This window comes from Leptidea sinapis, chromosome 20 (assembly GCF_905404315.1).
Source record: "Leptidea sinapis chromosome 20, ilLepSina1.1, whole genome shotgun sequence".
Lineage (NCBI taxonomy): Eukaryota > Metazoa > Arthropoda > Insecta > Lepidoptera > Pieridae > Leptidea > Leptidea sinapis.
In genome coordinates, this window is record NC_066284.1 from 1,895,188 (window position 1) to 1,901,938 (window position 6,751).

The window sequence follows — 6,751 nt, forward strand, 5'->3', positions numbered from 1 at the left end:
TTTTCTCTACATTTTCATTGAAATATCACACCTGATAAAACTTTCCTTTTATCTGTCGCAGTATTATTTATCTCGCAATGTTTAAGGATAGTTTTGTAATCATTGATGTTATAGTCTTAGTCGGTAGGTATATAATCTTAGATAATTTATACGTCTAGATTGAGTCTCTTGCTGTTAGACAACCGATAAAAATTGGCCAGGAATATTATTTTAGTGTGCGTGAATAGGCCAGTTTCATCTATCAAAATTAAATTATGAAAGTTTGTTATTTATAGAGATTTTACCTTTTTATATTTTCAAAATTAAAATCATAGTTTTATTATCTGTATGTCACGTGACCGAAAACATCGACAAAAGGTCATTTTTATATTCATAAAAGTTAATAAGGTTTGCACTGGACTTTGGTTGCTTTGTTTATGTTATTAAGACGTCACGATCATGGCTGCTCTTTTTTTGGCGCGACTATTGATCGTTTAAATTTAAAACAATTTTTTAAGGAATTATTTTGAGGATTAAAAAATACTAGTTGGCTATCGAATCTTTACGATTATTTTTGAAAATATTTTAAAAATTCCAAGGGCTTTCTTCTTATTGCTCAAATTGAAGTTGGTTCTAAACCCAATGTTTTTCGACGTTTTCACAGCTATTTTTTTTGACGTTTTCTATCTAGACGTATAAATAATTTAAGTACATAATGTTAAGATGTATTGACAAACAATTGTCATTTTAGTGATTGTAGCATTTAGAATCTCACTGATATACATACATAATTATTGCACATTAATTATGTAGAAGATTTTGTTTTACTATTATAGTTATTATTCAAATGCTTTTTCGGGAACTATCCAAGACAAATTTCACAGAATGTCCAAAAAAATAACTCAATACTAAGTTGAACCTTTTACTTATGACGCACTTGAACTGAAGTTAATTTTTAGGCAAACTAAGTTGGTGTTAGTATTTAGTAATATAGTTATTGGTAATTATGATTACTCACCATAATATGAGCTCTTTAGTATTGGGCGTAGTTTTTGAGATTTCAGTGTATAGTCGTAATTGTTCTCAGTAGAAAAGTCATAGACATAGAGTACTTACATAACGTAGACACCCCAAATTCCATTTATATTATTGTACGATTTGTTGAGATTTAAATTATAATAATTTGTCACACATAGCCTAAATTTCTGTGATTTTTTTTTGGTGCTGTGATTTTTTATATTTTGACGTTATCAAACAATTATTAAGAATAATCTAATTATAGCTACAGTTCCGCGCGGGACCATTACAATGCATTTAAGTTTTGAATTTGACATAATCCAATAGTTTTTAGAATTAGAAATGTTTAAGTTCGATTTAGTTTTTCTATGATTTACATGGTTATATCTTGGGCTTACTTGGTGCCAATGACAGAAGCCAGGTGACAAATATATCCAACATTTATCACCAGTGTTGTGTTTATATCTAAATTATAAATATATGATTAAATGATTGGTTCCTTTCTAAAAACAATAAAATTTATCAAAAAAGTGTGTGCATTTATGTATGTACGCAAGAAGTTATACTTCTTTGGCCTAACGAAAAAATCATTAAAATGATTTATTCCTCGTGCTATTCTACTTTAGAAATAATAATTTTGTAAAAATCGTGCAAAGATGGCTTTGACAATTAATTATTAAATAATTAATGCAGCTGTGTAGGCTTTAACACTTTGCCTGTCCTAATAATTGACGAAGAAACCAAAAAAAAAAACGAATGACGCAAACGTCAAAAAATTTTAGGAACCAACTTCAACCTGTTACTTTTGTGTTACAGTGATGCGCGCGCATTTTAAAATTTCTCCTCATCATTTTTTCATAACGCGCCTAATGAAGTATAACTTCAGTATAATGCATTCCATAATTGTCTGTTCGAAGTTTTGACATTGAAAGTTACTTAAAGTGAAATACAATAATTATTATTTTTCTACAATTACTAGTTCCTATTTTGATTACTCTCTCTTTCTACATCTGTCCGCCTCATATGTGATACTCATATTAGCGAAATTATATTTAGTTAACAGTCGACGAATTTTTGTTATTATTATTAAAATAACAATATATTTTGTTACCTATATATTTTATATTAAATTAAGTATTATCTTTTTATATTTTTATAATCCTTAATTATTTTTTAAGTAATTCCTCAATAAAATTGATTGAAAAAATGTTGTTTGTTATTTATTACTGTAAAAGTCCCTTCAGAACCTTGGTAATATTATTTTAATTAATATTTAATTTAATTACTAATATTAAATATACCTACCATGTCAAGCACAATATTTCGTTGCGTGACGCAGTAAGTTAACTTGAGGTACAAGGACGCGATGTTTGTATTTCGAGCGCTAGAAACCAAAGGTCGTATTTGCGCATAAACCCAGGGCCGGATTTAAGCTTAATTCCGCCCCTGGGCACCGGAAAAAATACCGCCGCAATACTGGAATTTTACTTTACTTATAGTTTATATATTTTATTTTTCAAAACTAAAATAACAGATTTATTGCAGAAACTTTATTATATGTTACATATTCTAAAAACGAATAAGTATTTGTTTTTTTCTAACAATTATAAATTTGTTAAAATTAAATTCATAATAATTATATTACAAAAATTTTTTCACAGGCAAACAGGTCTGACTTTTTGAATTGCGAATTAATCGATAAAATCTTCGCAATTTAAACGTTCAAGTACGTCGGATTCGATGTATAGAATAGCTAAGCTATTGAGTCTATTAGCTGTCATTGTAGAACTCTCTTCAAACATTAAAGCGATCGTTTTGCGCTACAGTTTGTTACAGCTAATGTCATAAATATTCGAGAGGCGATTTTAACGCTTGGAAACTCTGTGTACAAGTCGTTTGGATGCAACAATTTCAAAATATCATAATTTTTTCAGTGCAATAAGCACGGAAGTGCACAAATTCGTCAATTTAATGAGCACTCGAGATCTGAAGCATAAACATTTCTTAAACGTTCAGCTCTTTTACGAATTTCTCTTTTACCCAAGTGGCCAAATTTAGTGATAACTGAGAACTTTTCCTGAATTTTTTCATAAGCTGCACATCTTGTGCGCAATTCAGAATCCAGATTGTCAAGAATGACATTAAATGTATTAACTCTAAAATGGTCCCGACCTGACAGTTGTACATCTCCATCCCGCGATTCATCACCATGTAATTTTTTTTTTCTAGAAACTTTCTTAATTCTTTACTTATTTTCAAATAATGAATAAATATAATTTCTTGAATTATCAATTAAACTAAAAATTATTAATTAACAGAATAAATTAATTATATTGAGCAATATTGATAAGACTAAAAAAATTTTTTTCACTTTCAAAATTTTGCCGCCCTGTGCACTTGCCTAACTGCCCCTAGTGAAAATCCACCGCTACACAAACCCATGAATAATGCACATTTATGTGTAATAAATAGAAATGTATATATATATATATGTATTCAAATAAATCCATTTTTGTACATCGAAAATATTTACAAAAAATAATAGCCAGGGCAGTAAAGAACAACCAACAGAAACCATTCACATAATTTTTAGATTTTTTGTCTGTTTGTCCGTTTGTTTATTCGTGCATCACGTTAAATGTGCGAAAGAAATATAGATAACTTTTATACGCAATAATTGTGCGTAACTTGAAGTAACATTTAGTTTTTGTTTTATTGCAAGCGCTTCACTCTTTCAAAAGATATTTTAATTTAAAGAAGTAGTATAGTATATTTATATATATATACTAGCTAGTCCCGCCCGCTTCGCTAGTCGAATTTAAAAAGGAAATAAATTAAATTTTATTCATCTTATTACAAATACAATAAAAAGATAAGTAGCCATAAACATCGAATATAAAATAGCATCGAATGGTGGTAGTTTGATGTCGATGCGATCAGTGGTTGAGACGTGATTGAGCCTCTAACAAAGACCATTTTCATTATATATATAGATATATCTATCTATAAGGGCAGTGCCCTAGCTGTGATCGCGCTGAGAAATCGTTATAAATACGGTTAGGTCACTAACTATTAATCTGGCAGATACTCGTAGATTAGCTCTTGGGAAGCAGTTTGGCGTATTTTAAGTTTCCCAATACACGAATGACATTCACCAGTAATCCATCTTAATGTGCACCGTAAATGCGGGCAACGACTGTGTTTTTAGTCTTAAAATATAACAGACAGGTTGGACAACCCGAGGCCAACTTGATGGTATTTGTCGTCTTTGCGAAACAGATAATTTGCGATATCAATTTTATATAATGAGGTTTCATCTTATTACACGCATAACAAGCAGCAAGGTGTTTGGAATGGTAAAATACGCGGATAAGTTGTGGAACACACTCTGCAGTGTTGACCTCGGGTGAGATCCTATTTTAGACGCACCGGGCGGAATAGGTAAAACTAGATGGACCTAAGTATTATTACAAAAAAACCCAATAACCTTTTTGTGTATGCTCCAGATGGCTAATAGTGTATATAAAGAAGCACTTGCATAGAGAAAATAAAATTAATTGGCGGTATCCTCCATCAGTGCTTTAAACATTAACTTCAAACATATTAACTCATCCACGCTTACAAAGTCGCGGGCACATCTAGTAATAAATATGTTGCTTCAAGATATCAAAGAATATTTTGTATTATTTAATATTATTAGGAAATTAAATAGACACGTATTTAAAGTTATAATGTTTATAATTTTTTTTTTTTCAAATTATAATTTATTCGTTGTATATACTAATCGCAGCCGCGAGTAAGTTTGATACAACGCTCGTAGGGAAGATGTTCCCTTTACTCGTGGTTGCGCGCTAAAGCTACATGAAACAAAGCTAGCAGGGAAGATGTTGCGCTATGTCCTTCATACTACGTTCGCCCTTTATCACTCTCTCTCAACCGGACTCATCGCTCTCTCTTTTTTCTTGGTTAAATACGTCCCACATTTTTGTTTCACAATTGCGTTTCATCCTGTAATGGTTATTCGACATTCCAACATTCAGTTATGATAATATTAATAGAATCATTTGTATCTGTTAATATTATATTGTTTTAGTAATGATATTTAATTATTATATTTAGTATATTTTTAGTAATTGTAATATTATATAATCACATGCAAAATCTTAGTGATGTCTCTTTATTATGATGTTGGTAGTTTCGTATTATTAAGGTTGGTAGTAGGGTAACTGTTAGGAATTGCTCTCGACTATTGGTCACTTCTTGTTGGGGCAGTCGAAAGTATCGGACGTGCTAGCTGCTGGTCATCCTACTGCCCAATTGTTTTAAATCATTTAATGTTACTTGTATATAGTTGTGATTATAGTGAAATAATTGAATATATATATATTCTATTCAAGTGGTTCGTAAAAGTGATTTTATTATAATCCGTAAAAAGCTACCCCTCATGAGCGCCAAAATTTTTCACTTCAAAAAAAAATAAACACAAACCTATCACGGTGGCACAAGCTTCATTTATGTATCTAGTATTCTGCCCTTCACGGCCAGCAAGGGAGGGGGGCTTTTTAAAGTAATAAGTATGTCTAACTTTAAAGATTATAAGTACGAGTTCTGACCATAATTAAGGATGATAATATGACATTAATAAAAGATTTTACGGCAAGGATTACTTTGATTTGAAACGTTTGAATGAAATGAAAAAAATTACAATTGTGTGAGTATTGAAAATGCAAACCGGCATTTTATGTCATTTATTCGAGTAAAAAAGTATCAAGCAGTTGTCTATGGTTCCAGATGTCATGTTTTTTTTATTATTAAAAAATTAAGCTAGTAGCAACATGGACTTCTGCGGAGAGTCTTCATCAAGGTTGGGGTGGAGAGGGTATCGGAATCCTTGAAGGTCGTTGAGCAGAAGCCGGATTTTGCTGTCGATAGTGTAGCCCAATCCTGTGCAGACGTGGAGGGTTCTGTCGCAGTAGTACCCGTGCCCGCATTTCTGACCATACACGTCGAAATCCATTTTCTCTGTGCACTGCTCATTTGGGCCCTGTAGGAAACATGCAGTTAAGAATACAATACTGGTTTTGTTACTTTAATTTTATATAAATCAAGTTTTTCTCTCTAATAAATACGTGAGAATAAAGAAGTGAGGGTTATCACTTTAAAATAACTTTTGGGATTAATAACACAAATTATAAACAATGTATTCACGATGCGGGCCTCGAATCCCGTGATTCCACAATTTCCTAATATGCAAAATATTGGGGTTAAGCAGGTTATCAACTGTAAAGTAGAACCTGTAGATAAAGTCACAACCTCGACTCGAACGGTTGGCTCAGCGAAGGAGCACTCGCACGCAACGCGAGCGGATGCGGGTTCGAGTCCCGCATCGTTCAATTAACTAATTGTTTGGTAATTATATAACCAAATAGTGTATCGAAGGAAGTTTTTCTATTAAAATAGTTCCCCAGACAAGATTTTATTTTGTAAGATGAGGAAAATCTACAAAAACCATAAATAAAGCTAAGATGCTGTTTGAAGCGTGGGTTTGTTGCCCACTAAAAACCTCTTTAAGGTATCTGGTAACACGGGACCGCTTATCATTCATCGGCAGCACAGCACAGGACTAATGTCCTGTAAAAATTTTGTGGCATTAAATTTGCGTTATTTATTAATCGTTAATACACTTTATCTATGCGAGCTATGTGTGTGTGTGTGTCTACCTAACTCTCGATGCTCGAATCAACTTACCCGGTAA